Source organism: Carassius carassius, chromosome 20, assembly GCF_963082965.1.
Source record: "Carassius carassius chromosome 20, fCarCar2.1, whole genome shotgun sequence".
Lineage (NCBI taxonomy): Eukaryota > Metazoa > Chordata > Actinopteri > Cypriniformes > Cyprinidae > Carassius > Carassius carassius.
The window spans coordinates 4,643,944-4,664,174 of NC_081774.1; the positions used below are offsets into that span (position 1 = coordinate 4,643,944).

General features: G+C 34.9%; 1 protein-coding gene across 2 annotated transcripts in view; it reads right to left on the reverse strand.

Annotated features, from left to right (window-relative positions):
• The window catches only part of LOC132096108 (muscleblind-like protein 1), a 62,619-nt gene extending 43,792 nt beyond the window's left edge, over positions 1 to 18,827 (reverse strand). Inside the window, exons 1-2 of one of the 2 annotated variants that reach the window (XM_059501273.1) lie at positions 18,553 to 18,827; positions 7,312 to 7,456 (exon numbers count right to left, since the gene is read on the reverse strand). The gene's annotated coding sequence lies outside the window, so the exon portion shown is untranslated. Of the gene's footprint in view, positions 1 to 4,881; positions 5,006 to 7,311; positions 7,457 to 18,552 lie in introns of those variants that run through there. The other variant, XM_059501274.1, reaches the window with a different exon arrangement.
• Positions 18,828 to 20,231: the final 1,404 nt, after the last annotated feature.

Genomic DNA, 20,231 nt, shown 5'->3' on the forward strand with positions numbered 1-20,231 from the left:
TTTTCATCCTTTCAACTTTGGTTATTTAAATGAGTGTATTTTTAAATTTTATCAGTTGCATTTACTATAGCTTATATAACTAAGTTCAGTTCCTTTCACCAAAAGTTATATGAAAGTAAATGCTGGAATTGCACAGTTAATCTGATAGATCTGTCTTTAAATTATATATATTTTTAATGTTTAAAAGAAGTTTCTTATGCAACCAAGGCTGCATTTATTCTTATTCTTATTCTATGATGACTGTAAAGTTCAAAAGAACAACTTTTATATAAAATCTGTTGTAACATTATAAATGTCTTTACTGTCTCTTTTGATCAATTTAATGCACTATCGCTGAATAAAAACTCTTAATTTCTTTAAAAATAATATTAAAAAAATCTCTTGAACTGCAGTGTATCTTTATACCGATATTACTATAGTTTTTAGCTAGCTACTCTTTCAAAAGGGCAGCTTGACTTAACTAAGATAATTAGCTTGTAGTCTGTTAGTTTCGACAGTTTGACAGTTTCGGAGTACCTTCTGGAGGGCACAAACATTTGCATGCCTGCACAACAAATGCATATTCATGTGAACTATGTATGTATTCTATCAATGCATTATAATGGATAGAGAAGTGAGTTAAAGCACAAGCTGACTGGGGTTACTTGATTTATGTCGGTCAGAACTCTTCAGAGTTTTCTTGACCTCTCTGCGCCAAACACTGACTCACCAAACAGACATCTAGATGCACACATGATCGTCAAACACACTTATTCAGATGCTACAACCCCGACGTGCCTCTCTTTCCCAAACCCTCATACCATCTCTCACAGGTCTCTCTTTAATGCTTCACCATTTATAGCTTAAACATGCCTGAGTGAACAAGTTGAAGAGAAAGGAGTGAAAGTGATTGGGTGTGGCTATTTACGCAGTTAGTCAAAGACCATATATAGTTTACAGAAAGAGACGCTGGGAATGCTGGTGTAAAACAGTCTTACCTAGACAAATGTTTAACTAACAGCATAAAGTCCCAGTTTAGACAAGAAGAGATTGTTTATCCAACACTAGCATTCAAATTTGGAGTCAGTGATATTTGTAATGTTTTTGAAAGAAGTCTCCTATGCTCACCAAGGCTGCATTTATATGATTAAAACCCCAGTAAACACAGTAATAGTGTGAAATATATTATAATTAAAAATAACTTTCTATTTTAACAAATTTTAAAATTGAATTTATTCCTCTGATACAAAGCCAAATTTTAAGCATCTCTGTGTATATTGTACGTGAAATAGCAAAAACGTTGTATGAGCAACAGAATTTCTGCCTGTCTAAAAGTTTCAGGAGCCTGTCTCCAAATCATTGGTTATTTTTAGGATTCCAGATATTTTGGTCAGTCATGTTCATAGTTCATGGATCCTGACAAAAATTATTGATCATTTTACAGAAACGCAAAACTCAGATGACAAACCAGAAATTACAGTTCTAACTAGTTTAAGTGACCTGAATAAAATTCTATGTATCGAAGTATCTATCTACCAAAAATGTGTTGCTGCTAGCCTGGCAAACTTTGGCAAATCTAGTGATTAGTTCTTGGAATGTATGAATAGGTTACATTATTTTCCGAATGGATTGATCTTTATTTCCAACAGACACTTTGTTTTTAAAATACTTTTTGTTTATTTCAGATAAACCAATGCCTAAAACCACATCCACTGGGTCTGGCTTCGCTTAGCCTACTCCGCCACACTAGGCATGACGATGTGGAGAAAAAGTTCCTTCTGGTGTTAAAACCCATTTGGAGATCACATAGTTCCTCATGCGGCTTATGCGAACACGGGGCCATTTTGAATCATGCAAAATATGAAAGTCATACCTGAACATGGAGTGGAGACAGGAAGTTCGCCTTCAGATCAGGAAATAAAAACCATAAGGTGGCAAAGACAACCGTCAGCACCAAGTTTAACAAAAATCACTGCATGATGCCTTCGTTCTGAGCTCTCAAATCAGTGCCAGATACACATACTGAACGAGGCCGTTTTCAGTGCACAAAAAACCTCAGTCTTAGTCTCAGTCATAGCAATGTTTCTCTTTCTCTCTCTCTTTCTCTCTCTCGTCTCAGCACTGGTATGTGTCAGGATGCTGTAAATTGTGCTGGCTGGTGGATGTGAACTCTTGCTGGGTTAGAGATTATTACTCAGTAAGTCTGGACACCTCTCGGCATTCAATAACCTCATTTAAACCCTGCAAACCACACCCTTTTCTCTAGCACAGTCCCACATATTCTTTATATTTTATTACATTATCTGAGCAGAGCTACTCGAAGCTAAATGATCTATTAAATTATTCAGTAAAATCCCTGCTTTTCTGAATATTACGCCGTCTCTCTCAGCATAGTATGCTAAGATGATGCTTACAGACATCAGCTTTCGTCTGAACAGCGTAAATGCCACTCAGGTGTTTGGCCCTGGGCATCAGCGTCTAGCTGCACTGCTGAAAGTCACTGGCGAAGTTTCAAATGCCCTTGATAAAAGCAGCATTGTGCTGGCCTACTTTACTGATTTATCGAAGGCATTCAGGCCTTGAGTTACTACAGCACCCAAACTAAAGCACTGCCCTACATCACAATCCTACAACCACTTTTATAGTAGAATTACCTTTGATGTTGCAATAATCGGTTTACAAACACTATTAAAGGATTTCTAAGTTACTCTTTATTCTTTGGGGTGTCGATTCATTATTTAGCCCTAAATAATCCAAAGCTTTAGCGAACTGAAATGCTAAGACAGCAGAACTCTCGGTGTTCCTTCAGGTTTATTGATCACTGGAGGCCTTCTCCTCATAGGTAACAAAAATTATGCTTTTTCATGGCTGTATGATTTACAGAAACATTCTGGGAAGACTATATTTACACATTTGCAGTGTCTTCATCACCCCGGCAATCAATCTCTCTATATAAGCTATAGCAAAACTCTTCTCAAATTTTTGGTGTAACAAAAACATATAGTAAAAGTAAAGGTTTTCTTGTTAGTGCTGTTTAACACATTTATATTTCAACATATTGGCATGATTTACCAAATCTAATATCCACAATTCAACCATCACTAAATGCATATATATATACCAAAACAAATATCAAAATCATACTAATGATAAGAATTAGTTCTTTTAGTGGCCCAGTTGTTGTAATTGCTACAAATACATATACATATATTAAAGAATTCATTTTTTTCATTACATTTTATGCTTCCTTAAGTTATAGCTATTCATTTATGAAAAGTATCATTAAAATTACACACACACACACACACACACACACACACACACACACACACACACACACACATATATATATATATATATATATATATATATATATATATATATATATATATATATATATATATATATATATATATATTTATTAAATACTATGCTTTATTAAACAGTTAATTTAGTTAGTAAGAAATAACACTGAAAGAATATTGTAAGGTAATGAAAGCACAACATTTTATTTTAAAAATATATATCAAATATTATGACATCTTCATTAAATAGCAATTTATTAAATGTGTCAATCTTTAAACTTGTGCAGTGTTATTGCAAACATCTGATGTTAAAAGTTAGTCCAGAGGCTCTGTATCCACTCAGAAAACTCTAAATTAGGAAACTAGTTGAAACAGTTAAAACAGTGAGAAAACAGGAAGTTTATGAGTAACAGTGAGTGAGAAGTTCTCAGTTTGCAAACGTCCTCTTTTGGAACAAGGTCTTACAAAACCTAACAAAGCCTAACACTGTTTGACCCAAAGCATGTTGAGAAACAGCATTTCAGTTCACTTTGCTACAACAAACGGGAAAAAATGACAACAGCTCTGAATGACTAAACAGAACGGCTGTTTATCTCCTCCTGCCAAAAACGTCACACCTTACATTAACACCTCCCAAGAGTGTCTTAGAGAAAAAAAACCCGCTTAATATACTAATGACAAATCGCCTTTTAAACATCTCATACATTCATAAGCGATGTTGCTGGTGTGTTTAACCTGGGCAATGGCGCTTGGCAGTAGATTTACATCACTGGTTCTTCAAACTGACTTTAAATATAATCAGTTGTGGAGCATTGTCAGAAGGACAGAGAGAGAGCGATCAGTAGCTATTATGACTCTTCAGCAAAGTCCAACAACTTCATGCAATGGAAATTTACAAAGTGATTCATACACAAAAAAGCCATGTAAATGGCTTGCACACCAGAACTTGAACATTCACGAGACAAAGAGACACAAGAGGAAGCATTCGAGCGTGTTAGAATACACACTAAAAAAATTGTTAGTCGTTTTAAGAGAAAACTGTGTAAACATGCATTAAGTGTACAGTAAGTAAAGCATTCAAATATATTAATGAAATATATTATTATATTGTAATATAATTACTAATTGTTTAGTATTTAATATGATATTTTTATGGTTACAAACTGCAAAATAAAAAGTTGCAAAAAGCCTGAAAAATCATTTTAAGGTCAAGATCTTGCAAATCTTGTAAAAAGTTTTTAACAAATTTAGAAAGATAACTTTACAGTGTACAGTATATACATACTGAATACATATGATCAGACAGCTAAAACAACACGTAAACTTTCAAAATATTCATAAAACAAAACCTTTCCAATTGTACACACATTAAACAATGCAAAAAAGTGTAAATTGGCCATAAGCAAACAACTCAAAAGGTCTAAAAATCGATGTAACTGTTAGTTTTTCTAAAGCAATGTATTATACACATTCATTATAAAACAAGCATTTTTTTTCAGAAATTCCTTTTTATAAATAATTTCGGAGCTATAGATCCAGACAGAACATATACAGTAAATATGTATATCTGAGGCTGTTTGTATAAGTTATTTCTTACCCGCGTGTAGTGCGAGAGCTGTATCTCCACTGAAAGTGAGACAGGAACTTACACATGTGTCAGCAACCAATGTGGCTCACCACAATGCATTCTGGGACTGATATTAACATTATGCCCTGGTGTGCCACAGTGCACGACCAAGCATATTGTAGCATACATGCAAAACACAGCGTTAAGATGTTTAAGTGTGTGCATGTGTTTACAGTTTCAATGTGTGATCACATGATAAAGCATGACAGAAGCAACTGTGAGTGTGTGTTCAGCGATCATTCTCTCTTATTCTCTCTATCACCATGGAAACCTGCTTTTATCTTATTTGCATCTGGGTGTACCAGCCACAGAGAGAGCTGTGTCATTTTCCCCTACAAAACACCACTGCCCTCCTCAGAGACTCTGAGAAGTTTGCCACACTCATTTCACACGCAAAAACACGTTCCCAAATCCTTAATGTAGAAAAAGCACTGCGATAATCCCATTTAAAATATAATTCTAACATACACGCCCTAAAAGTCAAAGCTTCAAAAAGAGGAAACAACTTTCATACACTGCTAAAGATAACACAGCACGCCTTGCACAGGAAGAGGGTTGCAATTGCTCTCTACAAAAGCCCCGAGAAACTATTTTAAAATGGGAGCCATACTTTAAAAAAGTTTTCAGCATGTGAGTCACACTTGAAAAGTTTTAAACCAAGTGGTTTCTGCAAAAAAATAATGTAAAAACATTGAATGTATAGTTTTATCATTTGAAACTTACTGTAACAAACATCTTTTTGTGTCATGGTTTGACATTTCTTTCATGTGGGTCACTGTATGTACTTCTGTTTGCATATGAATTAGTGTGCATAATGTGCATGCGCGTGTGTGTGTGTGTGTGTGTGTGTGTGTGTGTGTGAGAAAGAGGTTACTTAAGGTCTGTAGTTCACTCATGCCAGGTGTGTTATCTCAGACGCTCCACATGACTGAGCTAATGGTAGAGTTCCTCTTCTAAACTCACTCACCTGGTACAAAAACACTCACACATCTCACTGATGCAACCCCCTCGAGTGTTACTTACACTAATGTAAGAGAGAAACAGATTTAAGGCTAGTGTATTTGCACAAGTAAAGCCACTGGTCATTATGTATATAACATTCATTGCGAAAAAAGAAGGATTTTAACCAAGTAAAACTGATTAGATAAAAAAAGGAGATGTTTCTTATCAGAACGGAGCCAGATGTTAATGTCAGCTTGCTGTAGATTGTAGGGGGTTACTTCACTCCTTCACATTGAGGAGCATTTTAACCTGGGACATGGTATTCCAATGGTGATGCCAATGGTAATCAATGGTTTCTGTTATTGCCATAACTTTAATACTTGAAAAAAACTTTAAAACTGATACATTTTTATTCGTTTAAATAAATCTGAAGAAATATTAAATATAAATATTAGATGAAAAGCTACATTTTTTAAATATAAGTGACAAAAAACATAATACTGAATGAAAAATATTAATGAATAATGACCAATGAATAATGAAATTATAAAACCAATTCAGAATATATATATTAAGCCAGTTTTAAAAATGTTGTCATCACTTACTCACCCTCATATCATTCCAAACCTATGATGTTCTTTCTTCTGCAAATCTCAAAGCAACTTTGGACTCCTTTAACTTTCATTGTATGAACAAAACACTGAGACATTCCTCACAATGTCTTCATTTGTTTTCCATGCACAAAAGAAAGTAGAAATTACACGAGGTTAAGTAAATGACAGAATTTTCATTTTTGGGTGAACTATCCCTTTCAATTCCTATTTAATAAAGTAAAAAGTATGTAATTGAATTTCATGTTGACCACATGTCCTTATGATGTCAAACAATAAACTTTTAAAGCTCAAATTATGTTAAAAGGAGAACCTTCCCAAGTGACATGACCTTTTAAAAAAAAAATCCAAGAAAACCAAATGAAAAACCTTTAAGTACCTCCAGTCCGATATGAGATAAGTAAATTCTTGTTACACAATAGAATAACTTTTTATGTTCCATAGATTCCAATGAATTTCTAAAGAGAAGCAATCTGTGGTTTTCTAAAGACCCATTCATCTGTTGTTGAAACTGATGAATGGTACCTGGAACCAGCACACCAATAACTTCCCATCAAAAACCTACCCCATAGCTGAACCAAAGAACCTGATGCAGAGAAAGAGGAATGAAAAATGAGGGCATTTTTAGGAAATGAACCACAGAGAGAAAGAAAGCGTGCTCAACATACACTGCCTCATTTCAACCCTTTCCCAGCTCACTTCTAACCTGGCACGTCGCTGAATATCAGGACGCCAAACATCCTTAGCTTGTGAAAAACCCATTCCAACAGCATTCCCAAGCCACTGGTGGACAGGAAGTCCTCGTCTAGCCCTCTGAGTAATGGCACACAGACAGTCTGTGTCCTACCTGACTCTGAGACGCTCAGATGCAGTCCCGTATGTCCTCTCTGCTGTCTGCCGAAAGGAAGCCCTTTCAGTCCGTCCCTTTTTACAGTCCCCTGGCACTGCAGTACGGCTCACAGCTGGTGCATTCCTGCTCCGCTCTGCCTAAGCTGATGGAGAGAGGAGAGATAGAGGAGAGCAGACAGTGAAAGAGCCAGGGAAAGAAAACCCAGGATACAGTAAGAATGTACTGAACAAATCATCTGTGAATGTGAGGTCAGCAGATGCCGATCAGCCAATGAGTGTCTCGATCAGTAACAACATGAGGAAACTGCATAATATTTCATCCATTTCCCAGCGACCCGCACGAACAGAAGCATTATGATTCAAAGCAGACACATCAGCAGTTCTTGATGATACCTAGAGCAACGACTATCATGTAACAAGGCCATTTTCCTGTCCTCATATCGGTTAGTCATCACTCAAATGCAATTAAAATGCAGTTAAAGATCAGATGACTTCAAAATTGGAGTTTTATGATTCATTTAGTCCATGTCTGTGAGTTCTGAGGTCATGTATGTATAGTGTACTAGTACAAGTTGACAAAATACTCTACTGTTCAAAAGTTTGGGGTCAGTAATTTTTTTTTTACTTTTTTATTTTTTAAGAAATTAATACTTTGGTTCAGTAAGCATGCACTAAATTCATCAAAAGTATCAGTAAATACATGTAGAATGTAGCAAAACATTTTAAAATAAATTATGTTCTTTTGAAATTTCAATTAATCAAAGAATGCTGAAAAAATGTATCACAGATTCCCATAAATTATCAGAATATTAATGCAAATTGCGACCAATAAAATGCTCTCTCGAACGAGTTTTACAAATTTGTGCACTTGCCTTTAAATTGTGCAGTCTAGTGATAAGTAGGAAATCAAGGTTGCCCACACTGTGACATTATAATACAATTTAAATTATTATAATTACAAAATGTCAACGCAGAGATTCTTCTATAAAGCGTTCATGTCTGAACCAGAAATTATTACTTTCTATGGTAATACCAAAATAGGTACCTATGTGCAAAGAAAATGATAGTCTTTGAAGTGTATGAACAATCATAAAGATTTGTAACTTGACTCACATCATGTGAAGAGACAATGATCTGCATTGACAGTCACACAACCTGAGCATGATGGAAAATGTTTGAGCCAAAAAACATTACTGTAATAAAAAAGTAATGTTTCATATACATGTGCATCTCAATAAATTATAATGTCTTGGAAAAGTTCATTTATTTTGAGTAATTCAACTCAAATGATGAAACTTGTGTATTAAATAAATGCAATGCACACAGACTGAAGTAGTCTAAGGGAGCTCTCACATTTGGTTCGCTTGCCTGGTCCGAACCCGAGTTCGATTGCTCCCCACTCCCCCTGCCCCTGCTGGACTGTGTTCATATTATAATATTGGAGTCCGAACCGTGGTTCGCTTGGGTCATCAAGCCAGCTGCTGTTTACCTCATTGCTTAGTAGCTATGGCGCACACTCGTCAGGAATGAAAGTGAAACACACACAAACACACATTTTAATCAAATAATATGTCAATAATAGCGGTCGACTTCCACGATTTGGTACGATTTCGTTCACATTAGCAGCGAACCGTACCAGAGTTCACATGAACCGTACTCCAGACCACGGTTTTTAAGTGGACTCGGGTTCGGGAGACAACGTTCACATCATCCAAATGAACTGAACTCTGACGTCAATCGAACTCGGGTGCCCACCAAAAGTGCTATTATGAAAGCACCCTAAGTCTTTGGTTTTTTAACTGTGATGATTTTTGCTCACATTTAACAAAAACCCACCAAATCTCAACAAATGAGAATATGGTGACATGCCAAATAGCTAATCAACTCAAAACACCTGCAAAGGTTTCCTGAGCCTTCAAAATGGTCTCTCAGTTTGGTTCACTAGGCGACACAATCATGGGGAAGACTTGTGATCTGACAGTTGTCTAGAAGACAATCATTGACACCCTTCACAAGGAGGGTAAGCCACAAACATTCACTGCCAAAGAAGCTGGCTGTTCACAGAGTGCTGTATCCAAGCATGTTAACAGAAAGTTGAGTGGAAGAAAAAAGTGTGGAAGAAAAAGATGCCAAGCAAAATCGATTCAAGAATTTGAGTGAACTTCACAAGGAATGGACTGAGGCTGGGGTCAAGGCATCAAGAGCCACTACACACAGACGTGTCAATGAATTTGCTGAACCACAGACAACATCAGAGGTGTCTTACCTGGGCTAAGGAGAACTGTAAAGGAGAACTGTTGCCCAGTGGTCCAAAGTCCTCTTTTCAGATGAGAGCAAGTTTTTTATTTCATTTGGAAACCAAGGTCCTAGAGTCTGGAGGAAGGGTGGAGAAGCTCATAGCCCAAGTTGCTTGAAGTCCAGTATAAAGTTTCCACAGTCTGTGATGATTTGGGGTAAAATGTCATCTGCTGGTGTTGGTTTTATGAAAACCAATGTCACTGCACCCGTTTACCAAGAAATTTTGGAGCACTTCATGCTTCCTTCTGCTGTCCAGCTTTTTGAAGATGCTGATTTCCTTTTCCAGCAGGATTTGGCACCTGCCCACACTGCCAAAAGCACCAAAAGTTGTGCTTGGCTGGCCAGCAAATTCACCAGACCTGAACCTCATAAAGAATCTATGGGGTATTGTCAAGAGGAAGATGAGAAACAAGAGACCGAAAAATGCAGATGAGCTGAAGGCCACTGTCAAAGAAACCTGGGCTTCCATACCACCTCAGCAGTGCCACAAACTGATCACCTCCATGCAGAGGTGGGTAGTAACGAGTTACATTTACTTCGTTACATTTACTTGAGTAATTTTTTGGGGTAACTAATACTTTTCGGAGTATATTTAAAGATGGGTACTTTATACTCTTACTTGAGTAAATTTTTGGGGAAAAATCTGTACTTTTACTTCGTTACTGTGGGCGACGCTCCTCTCGTTACTTTATCTTAATGCAATAAATGTTATAAATGCTTCAGTTTATTCCAAACGCGCTGTCTACTTTTCTCTGGACAATGAGCGATGCCCATTCGCGAATGATTCATTCTTTTGAGTCAATTCTGTTCAAAGGCTTGATCAAACCAATTGGCAAACGTGTGAATTGGTTCATGAATCAGTTTGAATGAGTCGTTCAGTTCCCTGCCGCACGTGCTGAGCATCTGAAGTGGTTCACTCAGAGTTGTAACGTTTAAGAACAGAAAGAGCATTGAAAACGTGGCTATGGAACTGCACTGAATTGAAATCTGCAAAGGCTATTATTTGCTAGCGATGGAGATCCTTATTAGATGAACATCGCGTGTGCTGTCTACTGTTTAACAGGTAATAACTTGGGCTACATTCGATTACAGTACACGATACCACTGTGACATTAGTTTGTTGTACGTGTGTGGCTTATAACAGAGGGGAGTCAAGTTGAATGCAGCTTCCAAAAGTCAAAAAATAGCCGATTAAGATTTTATTAATTTTAATACAATCACACCTGTGCCAGTAGGCTACGTTCAGCAAGTCATATCATCAGCTGCTAAATTCAGATCTGTGATTGCTTGCTGGCGCTGAGCCAGAGATAGATGTGTTTTTACAGCGCTGCGCATTATAATCAATCACACATGATTCTTTTGAGCTGATTAAAGCATTGGCCAATCAGAGGCGTTCAGATGAGTCATCGCTAAAATGCCGGTGCTTCCTTCACTTGCTCACTGACTGAATACCTCTTTCTGGTGAATTCTATCGTCAGAAACAACAAAGTGCAGATGTGTGTACGAATCTTTAATTAAGATATTGATTTCACAGTGTTAACAGTTTCAGTGATTTTAATGGGAGTTTCTGAGAGTGATTGAAATCTAGACTGTCAGTGAAAATGATCTTTAATAATGTAAATGATATTTGCGCTCTTTATGAACAATGAAAGATTAGTAGTAATATTTATATCACATTAACTTTCAATGTTAAATTCACATTTAATATAAAGTCAGTCGTATTAAAAATAGCCTATGTTATGGCATGACACCTATATCTGTTACTTAAGTAAACCGACAGGGTTTTATAATAAATTACATAAATTGGAGTAAAGGCTGATGAAATATATACATTTATACACACACACATACATTACATACATTTTATCTATATATCTAAATAAAAATAGGCTCAGTATATATGACCCAAAGTAACTAGTAACTAACTACTTGAGTAGATTTTTTATCCGATACTCTTTTACTCTTACTCAAGTAACTATTCAAAACTAGTACTTTTACTTTTACTTGAGTAAATATTTCTAGAAGTACTTTTACTTTTACTTGAGTACAGTTTTTGGGTACTCTACCCACCTCTGCCTCCATGCCACGCCGCACTGAGGCAGTAATTAAAGCAAAAGGAGCCCCTACCAAGTATTGAGTACATGTGCAGTAAATGAACATACTTTCCAGAAGGCCAACAATCACTAAAAATGTTTTTTTTTTTTTGGGTCTGATGAAGTATTCTAATTTGTGTGAATTGGTGGGGTTTTTTTCATCACAATTAAAAGAACCAAAGACTTAAACTACTTCAGTCTGTGTTAGGGATGGGGCGATAACCGGTTTTATTGATAACCGTGATAAAATGTGCTGAAGGTTAGTAATATCGTTTAAAAATGAATTATCATTAAAACCGTGTTTGATTATCGCGGTTTTAATAACTCACTATTAAATCATGTCCAGCCAGCAACAGTCTGACGCAAGCGCAGCGCACAATGTTTTTTTTGTTTTTTTTCGAGAAGGAATGGCGAAAGTCAGTGACTTTTCTATGTTTTTCTATGCTATACACTTACACTTTTCATTGTAAGGAAGGAAATGCCACAGAATTTAATCTTTCTTTAAATTAAGTGCATAGAGTTGCTTGTTTTATTAGTTGTTTGTTGATTATTAAATATAAAACTTGCTGAAATGTTTTCAGTGTGAGCATCAACTATTTTTGAACACTTTCATCTCGTTTCAACAAAACCGTGATAATATTGATAATCGTGATAATTTTAGTCACTATAATCGTGATATTAAATTTTCATACCGTCCCATCCCTAGTCTGTGTGCATTGAATTTATTTAATATAATAAATATATAATCCATGTAATATATTATCCATGTTTAATATTTTACATACTAATATAATTACATAATAAAAATAAAAATATTATATTATCATGATATTATGATTATAAATAATTATATAATAATAAAATTATAATATATCTTATTTAAAATAATAATGTTTTTTTTTTCGGGTCCCCTCAATGTCAAATGTCCCCCAGAGCTTCCAATTGCAACATAAAAGATGTCAATACAGCATTTATAAAACAATCCCAAGGATCTTTAATGAACATATTGTGATGTTCTATACAATATTGATAAACAATACTGAATGCATAAAATCCTACCAGAAGCAATCAGTAAAACACAACTTTGTGAAAAGAATGTTTCTGTCCAAATAGTTTCGAGAAATGCTCTAACTATTATAGCACACAAAAACTTCAAAGCTCCTGATCTCTCAGCTGTTAGGATGCATTTGATTATGTATTTAATCCTGTGTAAATAGGAAAAAGGATTAAACTCTGAGGGAGAGAGAAACAGAGAACGAGAGGAAGATACTAGACAAGAATTAAGCTGTCTTGAGGATACAATTTTTTTCATTCTGACATAATCGTATTGTTCATGCTCTCTTGCTCCCAGACGATCACTCCTACCAAGTTAATGAATGGTACATTCACATGTGGCGCACGTCTGTTAATGCCGAGCTCTCCTCATTCTTAAAATTATAATGCGCTCAGCTCATGATGTCATTAGGGCTTAGCCAATAAGATGAAAGCAGGCACACTGAATTATAGATACACTGCTGTGACTGGTCAGATCAATATAGACATGTTCACAGGTGCCGGCATTTCAGTTCTTCAGAGGTCTTCAATTAAAACACCTTCAATATCCTTTTAACAAAGACATTTGATTTGAGATTTTAAAATGGAAAAAAATAAATACGCATGGAAAAAGAAAATTGCTGATTTACACACCAGTCACGCAACCCACAAAGTGGACCAAATTCAGAACTGAAAAACTGAGTGTGTATTTGAATCGAACTGGCCACACCCTACAGGAAGTTAGATTGGAATGACAGGAAGAGGAATTAATTTACTGAAATGGAATTCAATTCAATTGATTACAAGCGAGGCATTCTGGGAAATGAAGCGATAATCCACCCTGAACCAGAAGATTTTACAAAAATAGATGGACAGAATGATAGAACAATAGAACATTAGAAAGAATGTTAGAAAGATAGACTGAACAAAAGAACGATAGAATGATAAAACAACAGATAGATAGATAGATAGATAGATAGATAGATAGATAGATAGATAGATAGATAGATAGATAGATAGATAGATAGATAGATAGATAGATAGATAGATAGATAGATAGATAGATAGATAGATAGATAGATAGATAGATAGAATGTCTCTCAATATCTGGCATACAGACAGAGAGCTGTAACAAAACACAGTCTGTCTGAATTTTATAGCAAACCTTTCCTTCTTTTCCATTTTACCCCAAATGCTATTGGCACAAGGCTGCCATCCTCTTCCAAAAAAATTCCAACTGCTTCCACACACACATCCATGCCGCGTGTTTACAGAAGATTAGCTTTGCTTTACAACAGTAACCCAGCATGAGCCTGTATGTGTTTAGATTTTCACTCATGTGTTGTGAACTGCAGATCACCTTTTTCAATTAAAGGAAATAAACAAGGTCATTATATCATTCATTATATACCACGGCTTTTGCCATTTGCAGCCTAACAACCATAAGATACAACATCACCCCACTAAAAACAAGAGTGGGAGAGAGCGAGAGGGAGAAAGTGAATTCTCTCATGCACTGGACATAATTATACCCTCATTGAACCAATCACATGACAGCGCCTGAAAATAGCAGAGGGCCACGCCCAGACCGAGCAACAAACGCCTTCTATTGGGATGTCATTATCTGCTTATAGGATTCATGCACTAAAAGATGAGAGAGAGGGAGAGGAAAGGGAGGGTTAGGAGGAGAAAAGGGGAAAAACAAACTCCAGAGACCTGAGTCATTGCCACTGAAGGAAGGAAGGAGGGATGGAGAGACCGAAAGAGACAGAGAGAACAAAGACTTGTTGTCTGGTTTAATGTTTATTTTTGATTTAAAAATGAAATACCACACAAAAATATACAGTGCACTATATTTACAATATAAAATAATGGCTTATTAACCCTAAAGAAAATTATTTCTAAAAAGGTTAATTATCGTATTACAAATAGTAAAGGAAGGATGGAGAAACCAAATGAGAGAGCGAGAGAGAAAAGCACTTGCTGTCTTGCAATTTTTTTTTTCATTTTATCATAAAATGACATATTCATATTAATTATTTAATTAATGATATATATTAATTTTGTCTTTATAATTTATATTTATATACTCTTTATCATGTAATAATTTACTTTTTTACTTTATTTAGTTATTTTATTCTATTTCTACTGTTTTATTTTATATGAGGTTTGCATTTTTTGCAACCCTGTTTGGGGCTTTTCTTAATACAGATTAAAACCCTAATTTGTCTGATTTAATTTTCTAGCAATAAACATCAGATTCTACTATTTTTATATATTTTATATTTTTATATTAAGGTATGAACAAAACTATACAATAATAGGTAACAGGGTTGTAAATTTAGCTAAATTAAGCTTGATCAGTAGGTAGTTTAGAACTAAATGTTGGTTTATAGTTATTGATAAATTTACATTTTCCATAAATTAAAAAAAAACATTTAAGGAACTTTTCTCACAATAGCTTAAGTAACAGCGTTGAATGGTTGATCTTGAATGCAAATGGAATTAAGTCATTTGCTTTTCTTTCCATAACGGTCCAAAAATGGTCCAAACACTATTACTTATCAGGTGCCAACACCTTTTTGCTGATTATAGTTCGGTCACACCGCTTACTCTCTGTGCAGAGGGGATAAGAGACGGAGAGAAGTGAAAACAACAGCCCACAAAATAGCTGAGCTAAAGACAGTCATTTGCGCAACCCACACGCTGAGACACCCAGGCCTTTATCACACTGTGTCCAAATACACTGTGGGTTTAATAATGCAGTGACATCACCTGTGTGAGCAGATGATGCAATGTGTGAAAATTTATCCTGTCATCATCCACGCCTGAGGGCAATGAGGTCTGTGCACATTTACAAAAGTCCAGTGTAAGGTTACGTCTAGGTTTAACATTTCAATCCAACATAAAAAGATCTAAGGAGAAAAAGGTTTGACAACCTGATACCATAGTAGAACCTGATAAAGCTCCACTAAGAAAAGATTCTATGAAAAATATCTAAATATGCTTAAAAAAACAAAAACAGAAACCAATATGCTGATCTGAAGAACCCAATGCAATGCAACAAACTAATGTCTACAAACCATAACTCGACAACATTTCCTAATTGGTTGATCTTAAAATGTACTTTTAAAGTATAAAATGAGTAAAACAGATATCTATTGTGTTTTCTGTCAAATGAAATGGTATTCTTATTCTGATAGAGTTGTTTTTGGCAAATGAATGTGTAAACTGTGGGTGATAAATTACAGTTCTTCTTTAAATAATATGCTTACCTCAAACCAGGTTTTTATTTAGAATTGCTTATATATAATATGACTTGACAAGCATGCACTGTACAGCAGAGCAGCCCTAACATATAGTGTACACTTAAAAAACTTAAAAAAACGAATACAGGTTTGGAACGACATTAGGGTGAGTAAATGATGACAAACATTTTCTTTGGGTGAACTATTACTGATGCATAATTTTTTTTTTTTTTAAATAGACAATAATTAAGTTTTTATTTATCATCAATAAATGCAATTTGTTTCCATCTCAACTTTTATCTACCATATCAAATAATTATTTTATCCCCTCTAGATACTTATTATTTGAATTGTGCAAACAGCTCTCAATATTTCTCAATATTTATGATCATTACAAGAATAAAACAGCATTTCTTGTGCGAATCAGATCCACTCTGAGTTTCAAGTGAATGCTGAGTTTGGATTTAGCTGTGAGTTCTGTCAGATATTATTGCTTACTTGCAGAATCAAGTGGAGTGATGCACCAGGACGGCCTGTCAGTCACATGGACAGCCCCACTATTGACAAAGCTGACAAATGAACAAGCCTCACAGAAATAAAAATCAGGTGTTTCTGCAAGGAAACCATTTCACATGGATCGAAGGCCACAGATTCAGCAAAAAGAGGGATTTTAGAGAGAGAGAGAATGAAGAGTGGGGAAGCGATGCAATCTGGTGCGTGACTGCTCTCTCTTTGATTTCGCCTGATGGATGATTGATTATTTGTGGATAGCGTTGTGGAAATTAACAGATGGTCTTCGAGTTCAAGCTAACTGGGACAGTTGCCTGGATCCCAAATCGAATCGGTTTCCTATTCCCAGGGTCATGAAACTGACCGCTGCTTATGCAGAATAATGTGACTTTTAACTACCACTGACTCTCTCTGTCTTTTGTTATATTTAAAAGTCTTCATTTATAGCTTTAAGTAGTTTTAAGCAACAACATAACTTACTTTTTCAGTAATGTGACTACATTTTAGCTAAGCAAACTGTCAAATCTTTACTTAGAAAATTTGATTTAAAAAAAATCTCAAAAGATGAATTTTGAGAAAGCAGGCAAAACATCTGTTGAGAATTTAAAAATAAGTTAGCAGTAAATATTTCATAGGTTCTTAGAGCTTTTTCACACTTATTCATGTAAAATATAATTACCTATCAATGTTATTTTAGTGTTGGTGAGGTACTTTTATAGGTTTTGTTATTATTTTGAATTAGTTTTTTTATATATCACATTTTAATTTTAGCAATTTTTTTGCACATTTGAGTAATTTGTATTAGTTTTTTAAACATCTGTATGGTTTTTATTCATTTTATTAGAATTTAAGTTTTAGATATTTTAGTACATCAAGCTAACTAGATGAAAAAGAGAAACTTGACAACCAGCTGAAATAAATTAAATAAAGTTTATTATATAAATAAGTTATTACATATTTATATATGATTTATTTTATTTCAAGTAACAAAAAATTATTTTCCTTGATTCTGAATGTAAGCCTGAATGGTTAAACATGGCTTTTCATCCAACATGCATTAAAGGGTTAAGCTCGAGTGCAAAGATTGGGCCATTGCATGGACATCTGAGACCTAAAATATCTGTCATGCTATTACAAATCTAGGAAAATGTATATTTGGCTTGCTTAAATTCAGCCACTTTCCATTATTCAGTTTTTTTTTATGTGTACTCAGCTGTATACACTGCTTTGTTTTAAGAGTTATTTCAGATTTTGGATTTACCAACCCCTGCATGTCACTTAAAATAAACCAGCTGCGTTTGGTCAGACAACCTTTCCTGTCTAAGCTGTTGGTCCTCTGCCCAAATAAATGCTATTTTGACAAGACATTCAGAAAAAAAATCAAGTTTGTTTTTTTAATGTTTTAACAAAAGCAATAGATTTTCTGCATATGCATTTTGATAAAATATTTGCCCCCCTCCATTGCATGGACATCTGAGACCTTGCTACCACGCTAGTGCAAATTTGGTTATATTAAAAATGAAAAGCACATTAAAAATCACATTAAAGCACTTAGGAGCATTCGCAATTAGACGTAAAAAGATGCCTGCTGGCACATTCCTTCATTAGCAGCCCATGTTGTTTGCCGCTGACCCCTGTATAGAACTGCTGATGCTCAAATGCCTATATTTAGACTTTATTAGCAATATTAAATTCCACCTCAGATGCTTTCACCATAACGTCTGGAAATAGTTCACAGCCACAATTAGCGTCATAGTCATATGCATAAAACAGATAAATAACCTTACACTGATTTCTTCTAAAGAAGGCCATAATTAACTAAGCGATCATTTAAAACAGGACAAAAATCATTATGAATTATGAATTATAAATGAGTCGTAATGAATAAATCAGTGCATTGAATATATGTGCACAGACTTTCTCTACTTTTGTTGATGATTTCTGGCAAAAATGCACTTTTAGAGGTACTTCATACTGACATCCTAGCAATGTAAAAACTAACAAATAATTGCTGTATTAAATAATGCACTGCAAATGAGATCATTTAAGCCAACTTACCTTTTCCCATGATGCCAATGTGAAACAATAACAGAGCTGTGAACAATGAGAGCTTGAGGGGATTGTTAAGCCAAGAATGATATTTATTCAAGTTACAGACTGAGCATTTGGACATGTTTATCTTTTTTCCCATCACTATGACTGTGTTAATCTCGCCTGAGGTACTAATACTGTTTTCAAACTGACAAATTATTCATAACTGTCCATAATCGCCCGCTATCTCTGGGTTAATCTTCTTTTTGAGCATTATATGAAGGCAAACAAGCTGATCTTCCATCCAGAAAAGTAAGACACAAGGTATCACGGTCAGTTATACAGAAAGCCAAGCGCTACAACCAACTCCAAAAATACACATAGCTGACCAATGTGCATTTGAATATCTAGACATGACCGCATGAAAATCCCCTTCTGCTTACACATTTATCAGACTGAACAGACGCCCATGCAGCCACACCCCATCACTCTCTTGCCTTGTCTTGTCTCTGTTTCATTTGTGTCTTAACTCTTGAGCAACTCACAGTTTTTGCACCTGGGTGTGAGGTTTCCAACAGCATCACTCCAAAATGCAGTCTGACTCTTGAAATGTTAGTTGCATGGCTTCAATGCATGTTAGTACAGCAAGTAGGCCTACATTGATTTTCTCAACTGATATGATTTCCTTAAAAGATGTATTTAATTTTTATTTAAAATTTAATTTAATGTCATATTTAACTGCTGTAGTTGCACTTGTACTTGTGTCTGGGTGTGCAAGCAAGCGTTATCATGACTCTCAGTTTCACCTTTTTGCGCCAACACATACCAAAGAAGAAATATATATTTAATTATATCAAATAGCTGCTAGCATTTAAGGTATCTATCCATTTGGCAATAACATTGCATACTTGTCAGCATATGATTAAACTGCCAGACTGCCACCTTCTGTTTGCGATAGGCATTGACAATACAGTGCCATTTCTGTTTAATCAGCATTAACATGCATTCAAACAGTCTGTGCTGAATGTCAAATTTTTCATTAACATGCAAATAAACATTTGCATTTAAACATGATTCAGCAATCCCAATTTTAGCTATTATAAGTGAACTGCATATCAATATGGAGGTCCAAACCTGGAAAAATATCAAATAAATAAATGCAGTAATAAAAAATAAATGAAGGAATACAATAAAAACTATATATATATATATATATATATATATATATATATATATATATATATATATACATACAAATAATGTACATTTAAAAAAAGAAGTAATACATAAATAAACTTAGGACTAAATTGAATTATTGTGTTTGAAATATCAAGTCATCTATTTATAATTTCTGCAGGTTCCTCCATATATCAAAAGATGATCTTTTAAACACTAAAAGCAATGGCTCAACCAAAAGTGTGTGCAGATATATATATACCTGTATATTATGTGTTTCAAAGAAGACAGAAAGTCATACAGGTCTGGAATGACAAGGCAGTGATAAACGAGGAACCTGCATTAGATTAGTTTTAATATATTTAGCTTAGCTAATTTACTTCTTCCTATGTCTTGCATCAGTGACTATTCAAATGTTTTGTTTTTTGCATGATGCATATTTATAGACTAGCAATAACAGCACTGAAATGCAGCTGATTAACAGTACTAAAGAGATGCATTACTCAGCAACAAATCTCAAATGTTTCAAA